Here is an 11,963-nt window from a genome sequence, read left to right as displayed (position 1 = left end):
TAGCTATCTCTGTGAGGCTATGCCCATGCCTGGAAAATATAGAAGTGGATGCCCACAGTCATCTATAGGATAAAACAGAGGTTCCCAATGGAGGAGCTAGAGAAATTACCCAAGGAAATGAGGGTTCTGCAACCCTATAGGTGAAACAACAATATGAACTAATCAATACCCCCAGAGCTCATGTCTCTAGCTGCATGTATAGCAGAAGATTGTCTAGTCAGCCATCCTTGGGAAGAGATGCCCCTTGGTCTTGCAAACTTTATATGCCCCAATACAGGGGAACACCAGGGTCAAGAAGTGGGAGTGGGTAGGCAGGGAAGCAGCATGGGGGAGGCTATAGGGGACATTCGGGATAGCAGTTGAAATGTAAATGAAGTAATATAAGTTAAAAAAAAAAAGAGAGAGAATTGTTCAAAATCCTTAGTTAGCAGGGAAATGCCAAAATGACTGTGAGATTCTACCTCACACCAATCAGAGTGACTAAGATCAAAAATTCAAGTGATAGTACATGCTGGCAAGGATGTGGAGAAAGAGGAACACTCCTCCATTGCTGGTGGGATGCAAACAGGTACAACCACTGGAAATCTATCTGGTAATTCATCAGTAACTTGGAAATAGATCTACCTAAAGACCCAGCTATACTACTCACAAAACACTTCTAAATGTTTTCTATCAAAGTAAGACAGGCTTGTAGATTTTTAAAAATAAGTCTGAAAGGATTCTAAGGGCACTTGATGCTTTCTCTATGGTAGGCTGTTAGCTTTTCTCATGTGCCACTCTCCAATTAGGATGAAATGTTGAGTTCCCTATCTGGTGGTTCTATGCAGATAAGTAGAGCAATAGTGTGATCATGTGTGTAGAGGCTTTATTACACTTAGAAGGCAATTCCAGTGTGCATCTGCCTATCCTTTGGCTCTTACATTCTTTACACCTTCTTTTGATTCACAACAAACCCATGGTTAGACGTTTTTATGATGGCATTTTTATGACCTCTCGTGTCACACTCAGAGACACATTAAGTTTTCCTTCTGGCCACCCTATATCAAATTACTTTGACATATTGAGTCGGTAATTAGAAAGACTTATCTATAAACATGATTCACTAGTAATCAAGGAATGCATCATAAATACTTTGATATACTTGTTGCTTTATCCTTGCAGTTGTTTGATTACATGAGTAAAGTTCCATCTTTTGCATATGTATAGTGGTCTGCAAGGAGAAAACTTCCTGATATTCCTTCATTTCTTCATTTTACTCCAATCTCCCTCCCACTGGTTTCACTCCAGGTACAGCCTCATCTGCTAAAAGCACTAGAACACTTATATTTCTCTGCTGCCTTTTATTTCTTGCCTCACAGGACTTTTTCTTAATTGGTTCCCTCCTTAATTAACAGGTACACATTTACCACAGGTTTCTGGGCTTGTGTTTCTTGTATTACAGACAGGTCATTTGATCATATCACTCATAAGATTTCCTGTGATGCATTTCAATAATTCATCAAATGCATTTAAAAATTATAAAGCATTATTGAAGATGTGAAACTGCACATCTAAATTATCAGTACATTTTACATAACACAAACTCATTCCAGTTTTAAATAAATTGTGTGTCATGTTTTTCAATTGCCATGTGTATTTTACACTGCTGTATATAGAGTGCATAGGCGAGGTCATGCTAATTGGCATATCTTTCTGACATTTAGTAATTATTGTAATCTTTGAAAATCCCCCCCTTTTTTCACCAGCAGAATAACTTAAGAACTTTCATTGCTGTTTCAATAACTCTGAGTTTGCTTCCAAGTATCCTGTCTGCTCTTATGATTGCTGTAAACTCTAGTTCTTAGGGATCTGGGCCTCTCTTCTGGTCTCCATGGACATATACTCTCATCAACAAGTGCTCAGAAACACACTCACATACATAATCAGGGAGAATAAAATCAGAGTGTAAGAATACTGTCTTCTAGCCATTTGGGGATATGATTTTTTTTTTATTTTCAATGTTACACAAATACATTTAAAATAATGTTTATTAAAAATACCCTTATAACATAACCATGCATTCAGTAAACAAAAGACCCTTTATATCAGGTCATACCAGTTTATAAATGGGTATAAACCAATAATAATATTTAACTATTTTGCTACATCTAGTTCAATATTTCTCAAGGTCATGTGGAAATAAGTCCTATTGTATTCTACTAGTGATGGTCTTTGGTCAGAGAACCTTCTCTGTGGAGTAGGTGGTGACTATTACTGCAAAAGCTCCTAATAGATCAAAGTACTACAAAAGATGATGGTTGAGTGATTAACCTCAAGGAAACATCACACTTCCCCACTCTAAAGCTCAGGAAATGTAGTGTAAGAAGCAGCAGGAAGAATGTTAGAGGCAGAGGATTGAGTAAAGTGTCCTGAGCTACTGTTTTTTTTTTTTTGTTNTTGTTTTTTTTGTTTGTTTGTTTTTTTTTTTTTTTGGTTCTAACAGGGCTGTTGTAGAGATAAACTCAGCAGCTGTGATTATCTGCAAAGGACTGAACAGGATTGAGAACATAAAATTCCCATCATGAATGGAGGGAAGTTTCATGAGCCCTCATTCCATCCCAGGCAGCAATGGCCACCTGATGCCTGCTGGAGCAAGAGACGCACTGTATATAACTCAGTGTAACTGCTGAGAAGTTGCTCTTGTTTCAGTAAACAGCCATCCTATAAGCCACACTAGTTAAATTCATTGTGTTACAAACTATGTAACTAACCAGTTAACAAACTAATGAACTAAGTAAATGAACAGATAAAAGCATAATGAAAGACTACATAGGCAGAGGAAGGGACCAGCTGAAGTATCAGGACAAAAGGAAGATACATCAAGCGGTTACAGCGATACAAATGCATTATATACACACACAAAGATGTTATAATGAAGCCTGCTATTTTAATTAATATGTGATGATGAAATTTGCCACACATATGTAAAAATATAGTTTTTCATTAATGTAAATCTAGAATATGTATTAAACAATGACAGGAAATAGGAGCAAATTTATTAAAAGCAAGATACAGAGTGACATCATTCCTTCTGATGGGCATGCTCTCCCTATTTAATTAGGTCAGGCATGTGGAAATAAGCCCTATCATTCTCCATTGACCTGGGTGGAAAATTTTCTGACCTCTCTGAAAGGCAATATGCATAAAAATTAAAAACGTGCATAGACTTTGACCTAGTAATTTCACCTCTAATGATTTATGCAGTAAAAATAATTGAGGAAACACAAAGATGAAAAAAAAATTTCCACAGTATTATTTATGGCATTAAAATGGCAACATCGACTGAAAAGTCAATTGGCAATAACTTCTAAAATATATTATAAGGGTCAACATGGCACAAATACTCATCCCATGTATGCATTATAAAACTCATGCAACTTTATAATTCCTCATGATCAGGTGAAATTGTTACCAAGACTTGCTCACACGATACCACCACTACGCACATCAGTCCAATTATAAATATAAAGTTTTATGTGTGTTTGGTCCCATGTTTGGGGACATGTAAATGTGCTCAAGACATATTAGATGAATTTGTAAGATATTGTGTAAAGTAACATTTAAATAGGTTTTTTTTTGTTCTTGTTTGGCAAGTTTATGAGTATACAGTCCTTAAATTCTATATTCCTATATTATATATTATCATGAATATGTGGTATATTTTATAAGAAAAAAGCATACTATTTCATACTTTTCTTATTTCAAATGCACACACAACATAGACTATACTGAATGTATCTATTCATATTTGATATGTTTATTTGATAGTAAAAATGAGAAAAACATATTTTAGCATATCTGTGATAGGCTCCAAAGTAATCCAGAAAGAATGTCTCAGACTTTTTATCCCAAAATGTGGGAGGTAGAGATAGGAGGCTTCCCATGAATGCAAGATCAACTTACCTATTCATTTTTTTCTTCCTTTCTTCTTTCCTTGCTTGCTTGCTTGCTTCTTTCTTCCTTCCTTCCTTCCTTCCTTCCTTCCTTCCTTCCTTCCTTCCTTCCTTTCTTTCATTCTTTATTAAGACACTCTCTGAATAGCAAAGCAAAACAATAAAGAAATTTAATATTTTTTATGATTATTACTACCTCCCAAAGTTAAAAGGTGTTCACTCTACCTAAATTATCAATAATAAGATATCCCCAGATATTTCCTTTCAGCAATACATCTCATGATCTATGAAGACTGACAAAATTCCAATTTGTTAATATTTACTCTGCTAAAATACAGAAGTAAATTAGTATGCAATCTTTCTATGAAAGGTTCAAAAGTAATAAAAATGGAGTTTTCAAATATATAAACAAAAGTTTATACAAAAGTCAATTTGAATAGAAAAATCCCATAGGACAAACTTACAAAATTAATTTATACTAATATTATTAATAAATGTTGCATATGTCTTCCGTATAGCAGTCACAACAAAATGTCATCAGTTCTGCAAATAATCATCAGTCACAAAATGTCATATTTCCAATTTATATTAGATTTATCGAGCTCTGAATCTTTCATTTCATTTCAGTAGTATTTCATTAAACTGTTTTCCAGCATCTTTCATGTTATTTAAAACATGGACAGAATCCTGTCAAACAAAAAAAAAAAAAAAAAAAAAAAAAAAAAAAAAAAAAAAAAAAAAAAAAAACTGAACTTTAAGCAAGCACAAGAAGTGAGAAAACTTAACTCTCTGGAATGTTGTTCTTACTGCTCAGGCAAAACCTGGAGTGATTCTAATTAGTAAATACACATGCTTCCAAGTGCGCATTTTAATAGCATATTGAGAACCAGAGGTCAGCCACTATTTACATAAAAATGGGAAGTGAGTTAAGATTGGAAAAAAGAAAGATGTTAATGCATACTGCAAATGTTAATAAGAAAGGCTCCAGGAACAAAAGCCATTAACCACATGTACTGAGTTCTCATTATTCATCCTATACTCTGGAAAGTTTGACTCCAATTTCTGTTAAAACGTCAGATGCTACAGTGTGTCTACAGACAGGAGCCTAGCATGGCTGCTCTTGGAGAGGCTCAAGATGCAACAGAATCAGATGCAGATACTTACACTCAACCAATAGTAAAGCTGGAAGAAGCTGAGGAGGAGGGTGGCCCCATAGAAAGACCAGCAGTGTCAACTAACCTGGACAACCGAGATCTCTCAGACACTGAGCCACTAATGAAGCAGCATACAGGAGCTGGTCTGAGGCCCCTGACATATGTACAGCAGTGGACTGCCTGGCCTGGCCTCAGTGAGAGAAGATGCACCTAACCCTGGAGAGAATTGAGGACCCAGGGAGTGGGGAGGTTTGGTGGGGTGGGAGTGGGGACGGACTGAGGCCACCATCTTGGAGGTGGGGGAGGAGGAATGGGATGAGGAACAGTCAGAGGGCCCCCTCATTATCACTGAGGGGGTGATAATGACTGGAGTGTAAAAAAATATTAAAGAATAAAATGTATTAGAAGCTATCAGGGTCTTGAAGCATCAGGAAGCAATGAGACTCAAGTTGGACAATGTTTATTATGGGAAACATGAAGTTAGGGCAAGAGGAACCCACTGTGCCTAGAGCCTGGAACCTAGAAGTCATGCATAATATATATTCACAGTCATGGATAGGCTATATTAAATAATATTCTGTAGTAAAAGCTGTACATATATAAGGAATAAACTGGGAACATTTAATGAAGGAATCAGTACTTAGATGTACTGGGAGTTTCACACCTAATTTTAAAACTTAAAGAACAGTTTAATCATGTAGAATGCTTCCTTGATCACAATTTTTATATTCCTGACAATTCATTGACTTTTTATCTCCTAACTTAGAAACTCTAGCCTGGAAAATTAAAACGCAGAGATAGTTAAGATCAGGTTTAAATGAACTGCTTGTATCTTTTTTTCCCCTTGTGTCAGTGTGGTGATCTTTTCTGGTGATAGTTTTATAACTTCACTTTCCCTAAAACATCGTGACATAACTCAGATGACTTGATAATCTAAACTGATCACATACATATGAATTGAATTTACGGAGGTTCTGGTAATTTGGAAGGTACTATACTTGATATTCACTCAAATTCTTTTTACTCTAGCAGCAATTCTGTTCAAACTGATGGATTTAGCATTTTGTGTTAAGAACTTTATGAATTTTGGATTTTCTTTGACTATTGTGTCAATGTTTTCTATAGTGTCTTCTGCCCCTGATATTCTCTCTTCTATCTCTTGTANTCTGTTGGTGATTCTTTTATCTATGACTCCTGATTTCTTTTCTAGGTTTTCTAACTCCAGGGCTGTCTCCCTTTGTGATTTCTGTATTATTTCTACATCCATTTTTAGATCCTGGATGGTTTTGTTCAATTCCTTCACCAGTTTAGTTGTGTTTTCTTGTAAATTTTTAAGGGATTTTTTAAACCTATTTAAGGGCTTCTAGCTGTTTACCTGTATTCTCCTGTGTTTCTATAAGGGAGTTATTTATGTCCTTCTTAATGTCCTCTATCATCAGCATGAGGAGTGATTTTGAATCTTAGTCTTGCTTTTCCATGGTGATGGGATATCCAGGACTTGCTATGGTGGAAGAACTGAGTTTTGATGATGCCAAGTTGCCTTGGTTTCTGTTGCTTATGTTCTCGTACTTTCTCTTACTATCTGGTTATCTCTAGTGTTACCTGTACTCACTGTCTCTGACTGGAGTCTGATTCTCCTGTTATCTTGGTTGTGTCAGAACTCCTCAGAGTCCAGATGTTCTCTGTGATCCTGTGATCCTGATATCCTGGGTGTAAGAGCTCCTGGGTGACAAGCTGATTATAGATATGGAAATCATGGTGTGACCAATCTCCTGATATCCTTCGATTCTATGATCCTATGATCGTGGGCATGTTAGAGCACTTGGGAGTTGAGTTTATTTTGCATACTGTGGGACTTTGTGTGAAGCCAGCACCCAAGGTCTTCCCAGGGTATTGGCTGAGACCATAAGGACTCCATGCCACTGGCCACACTAAGGTTTCTCTGTCCCTGGATGCCTGGGTGTCCCAATAACTCCAGGTATTGTAACAGATATTGTGACCTCCCCACCTATGATTCTTGGTTTGTTAGAGCTCCTGGGAGTCCAGTTTCCTCTGCGTGTGGTAGAACTGTGTGCAGAGCTAACACCCAAGGTCTGCTCAGTGCATTGGCTCAGACTGAAATGAGTTCTCATGAATTTTTAGTACAATTTTATGTTATCAGATAGTTTTGTTGAGTTCATCATAATAGAAACAAAGGTGGCCTATATTATGTCTCTTTTATTTACTACATGTATAAAATATGGTAACTTCTTACAATTTCTTTTAGTATTTATTTCTCCTATTAGAAAACCAATTGCAGCATTGCAAACTTCATAAGAACTACATGAAATACTCATGAGTTAATTTAACAATGTACATAAAATATAGCACAGTTCATAGTACTAAAATAAGAGTTTGTTTATAATTATTACATTTTAAGTACTACATGCAATTTTTTACATATGAAATTATTCAAAAAATTTATGAAAGTAAATCTTTGTAAAGTGTGTACAAAGCATATGAAACTGAAGAGAGGGACCTCTGCTCCATGTATAGAAAGACAGGCATTTCTACATTTTCTCCATTCCTCCAATGTCACTCCACTGTGGCTGCCATGGGAAATAAGGAACATCATCATCAGACTGCTTTCCCCAACCATGTAAGTCCCACATAGCTCTAGAACTCTTGATTCATCCCACATATTCTCAGGAACTTGTAGTTCTCATGTGCAATGTCCCCAAAAGACCAGTGTATTAAGGATTTGGTTGTAAGCACATGGAACTCTAGAAATTTGTAGAACCTTATGTGTTTGAAGGCATTCTAGTCTTTAGTGACATGCTTTGAAGGTTATTGAGACCCCTTTGGTTTCATTCTCTTTTCTTTGACATAGTACTCACATTGTCCACACTCTTTCTTCCTCATGGTCTCCTACCATGAATGTTTGCTGCCTTTCTATAGACCTTCAATAGATGATTTGCTTGTCAACGTAGCATACATTGTTAGACAGAAGAGCAACTGAAGAGTTGCTCAATGAAATTTGTTTGTGGACCTGGTTGTGGTGCACTTTTGGGGTGCTAACTGACATAGCGAAGCCCATGCATCCTACCATGAATTGTGACATCTCTAGGAAAGTGGGAGTGGTGTGAATACAAAAGTAGATGGATGTACAACTGGGCACAAACTGGAAAGTAGTTAACCCTCTATGGCTTATGTTTCAATGTCTACCTACATGTTCCTGCTTGAGTTTCTCCTGCTCTGACCTTTCTCAGTGAGGACTATGATGTGGAAGTGTAATCCAAAGAAAGACTTTCACCCCTCAAGGTACTTTTTGTCCTGGTTTTATTCACAGCAGAAAGAGAGAGCAAAGCTTCCGTGCACTAGAACTAACTGGGCATAGACCAAACCTTCTCAGACTCAAAGCAAGCCTTGTCCCCTTCAGACATTATTTCAGACATTCAGTTGTGGTAACAGAAAGCAGGTGAACATAAAGAAACTTCCAACTCACACTGCAAATTTCTCTACACTATACTTTGCCCTGAATAGCTGACCCTCTGTCAAACAGCTTTGTATTGCAAGTCTTTCTTATTCTCTGGGCTCTTCCTCTTCCTCTCTTAGGAACGTGAGAAGAAGAATTAACCTTTGATTTCTTTCCCATAAAGTTTTCCTCTGGCTTTCCCAGGCTTTGGCAGTTATTTTATTAAACCCTTTACTCAATTAAATGTGTATCATCCTGATGTACACTCAGATCCTTGATTTTGCTCTTAAGGGTATACACCCCAAGTTCCAAATTTTTTCTACCATTTTCTAAAGTCAGACCATATAAAAATTCTCTTGCTCTCATGCTTTCAATTTTTCCTTGCTTTCTTGTCTATTATAAAAAGCAGCTTCCCTCTGGAGACTGCAGCAAGCCTTGTGCATCTTTCAGAAAAATGTAGGAGCTGATCGGTTCTTTATTTGATCAGGAATGACATTTACTGTCCCTGTGGTATTATCATTTCTTCTTCCATTTCCAAAGTTCATGCTTAAAGTATATTCTCACAGTAATTGTAATCTCATCCATGTGTATGAATGTTTTAAAAACCATTTTCAAGATTTCCTATACCTCAGATTTCAAACAGGTTAAATATATCTCATTAGCTAACATAACAAGGAAATGGTATCGATTACAATTTGACCCTATATATTTCCACAACAATCTGACTGGTTTTGAATCCACTCAGAGATTTTTCTCTGTTCTTCAGGCTCCTGCATTGTTTTAGATTTTAAATGAACTACTGTAGGGACAAATACTTACTTTAGCAAAACAAATATCATTGCTCAATTTCCCTACCTGTCTGTAACCGTCGTGCAGGATTCTCTGTTTCATTGGTCCTCCAGTCTAAAAATTACTCCATTTTTAGTTTCAATATGAGGGGAAAGGTGATGTTGACTTTTGGATGATATAAGGTACAGTTGCTTTCCTAAAACTAAAACAAGTATCATAGTCATGTCCATTAAAGAGGGTTTTCCAGGCTGATATGAGGTTGAGGGTCAAGTGCCTACTTAGGATGCAGTATTAAAGGAAACAAAAACTGTTTTCTTATACATGTTACAACTTTTGAATATCTCATCATGCATTAATGGTTATATATTACCTATTAATAATTACAATTAGTATATATTTCTGTTTAGGCAATAAAAAAGTAAAAATTTTATTTGAATGCATTAAAGGAATCAGAGCTAATTGAACTAGATATTAATAAAGAAAAACATTATGAGAATTTTCAGATATTTATCAAGGACTAATTAACATTTAAAGAAAGTTTCCTTCAACAAAAAGATTCAATATACATTTTCCCCATTTTTATTAGGTATTTACTTCATTTACTTTCATTTCATTTAATTTTAAAGGCTATCCCCAAAGTCCCCTATAACCTGCCCCCCACTCCCTTAGCCATCCATTCCCCATTCTTGGCCCTGATGTTCCCTTGTACTGGAACATATAAATTTTGCAAGACCAAAGGGCCTCTCTTCCCAATGATGGCTGACTAGACCATTGTCTGCTACATATGCAGCTAGAAACATGAGCTCTGGGGATACTGGTTAGTTCATATCGTTGTTCCACCTATAGGGTTGTAGACCCCTTCAGCTCCTTGGGTACTTTCTCTAGCTCCTCTATTGGGGGCCCTGTGTTCCATCCAATAGCTGACTATGAGCATCCACTTCTGTGTTTGCCAGGCACTGGCCTAAAAAAGACAGCTATACCAGGGTCCTTTCAGCAAAATCTTGCTGCTGTATAAAATAGTGTCTGCGTTTGATGGCTGATTATGGGATGGACCCCAGGGTGGGGCAGTTTTTGGATGGTCCATTCTTTCGTCTCAGCTCCACACTTTGTCTCTGTAACCCCTTCCATGGGAGTTTTGTTCCCAATTCTAAGAATGGGCTGAGTGTCCACATTTGGGTCTTCGTTCTTCTTGAGTTTCATGTGTTTTACAAATTGTATCTTGGGTATTCTAGGTTTCAGGGCTAATATCCACTTATCAGTGAGTGCATATAATATTAGTTCTTTTATGATTGGGTTACCTCACTCAGGATGATGCGCTCCAGATCCATCCATTTGCAGAGGTATTTCATAAATTCATTGTTTTTAATAGCTGAGTAGTATTCCATTGTGTAAATGTACCATGTTTTCTGTATCCATTCCTCTGTTGGGGGACATCTGGGTTCTTTCCAGTTTCTGGCTATTATAAATAAGGCTGCTATGAACATAGTGGAGCATGTGTTCTTATTACCAGTTGGAACATCTTCTGGATATAAGCCCAGGAGTGGTATTGCTGGTCCCTCCGGTAGAACTATGTACAATTTTCTGAGGAACAACCAGACTGATTTCCAGAGTGGTTTTACAAGCTTGCAGTCCCACCAACAATGGAGGAGTGTTTCTCTTTCTCCACATCCTTGCCAGCATCTGCTGTCACCTGAATTTTTGATCTTAGCCATTCTGACTGCTGTGAGATCAAATATCAAGGCTGTTTGATTTGCATTTCCCTGATGATTAAGGATGTTGAACATTTTTTTTGAGGTGTTTCTCAGCCATTCGATATTCCTCAGTTGAGAATTCTTTGTTTAGTTTTGTGCCCCAGTATTCAATGGGGTTTTTTGGTTTCTGGAGTCTGTCTTCAGTGTGTGGGTTCATTTCTGAGTCTTCAATTCTATTCCATTGATCTACTTGTCTGTCGCTGTACCAGTACCATGCATTTTTTTTATCCCAACTGCACTGTAGTACACTTTTATGTCAGGCATAGTGACAGAGATTCCTTTATCATTGAGAAGAGTTTTTGCTATCCTAGGTTTTTTGTTATTCCAGATGAATTTGCACATTGCCTTTTGTAACTTGTTGAAGAATTGAGTTTGGAATTTTGATAGGATTTGCATTGAATCTGTAGATTGCTTTTGACATGATAGCCATTTTCACAATGTTGATCCTTCCAGTCCATGAGCATGGAAGATCTTTCCATCTTCTGAGATCTTCTTTGATTTCATTCTTCAGAGACTTGAAATTCTTATCATACAGATCTTTCACTTCCTTAGTTAGAGTCACACCAAGGTATTTTATTTTATTTGTGACTATTGTGAAGGGTGTTGTTTTCCTAATTTCTTTCTCATCCCGTTTATACTTTGTGTAGAGAAAGTTCAGCATCTAACAAGATGATCATGTGGTTTTTGTCTTTGAGTTTGTTTATATAGTTGTTTACATTGATATATTTATGTATATTAAACCATCCCTGCATCCCTGGGAAGAAGTCTACTTGGTCATGATGGATGATCATTTTGATGTATTCTTGGATTCGGTTTGCGAGGATTTTATTGAGTATTTTTGCATCGATATTCATAAGGGAAATTGGTCTGAAGTTCTCTTTCT

The sequence above is a fragment of the Mus pahari genome, chromosome 13 (assembly GCF_900095145.1).
Source record: "Mus pahari chromosome 13, PAHARI_EIJ_v1.1, whole genome shotgun sequence".
Lineage (NCBI taxonomy): Eukaryota > Metazoa > Chordata > Mammalia > Rodentia > Muridae > Mus > Mus pahari.
Note: the sequence above shows the minus strand (reverse complement) of the source record.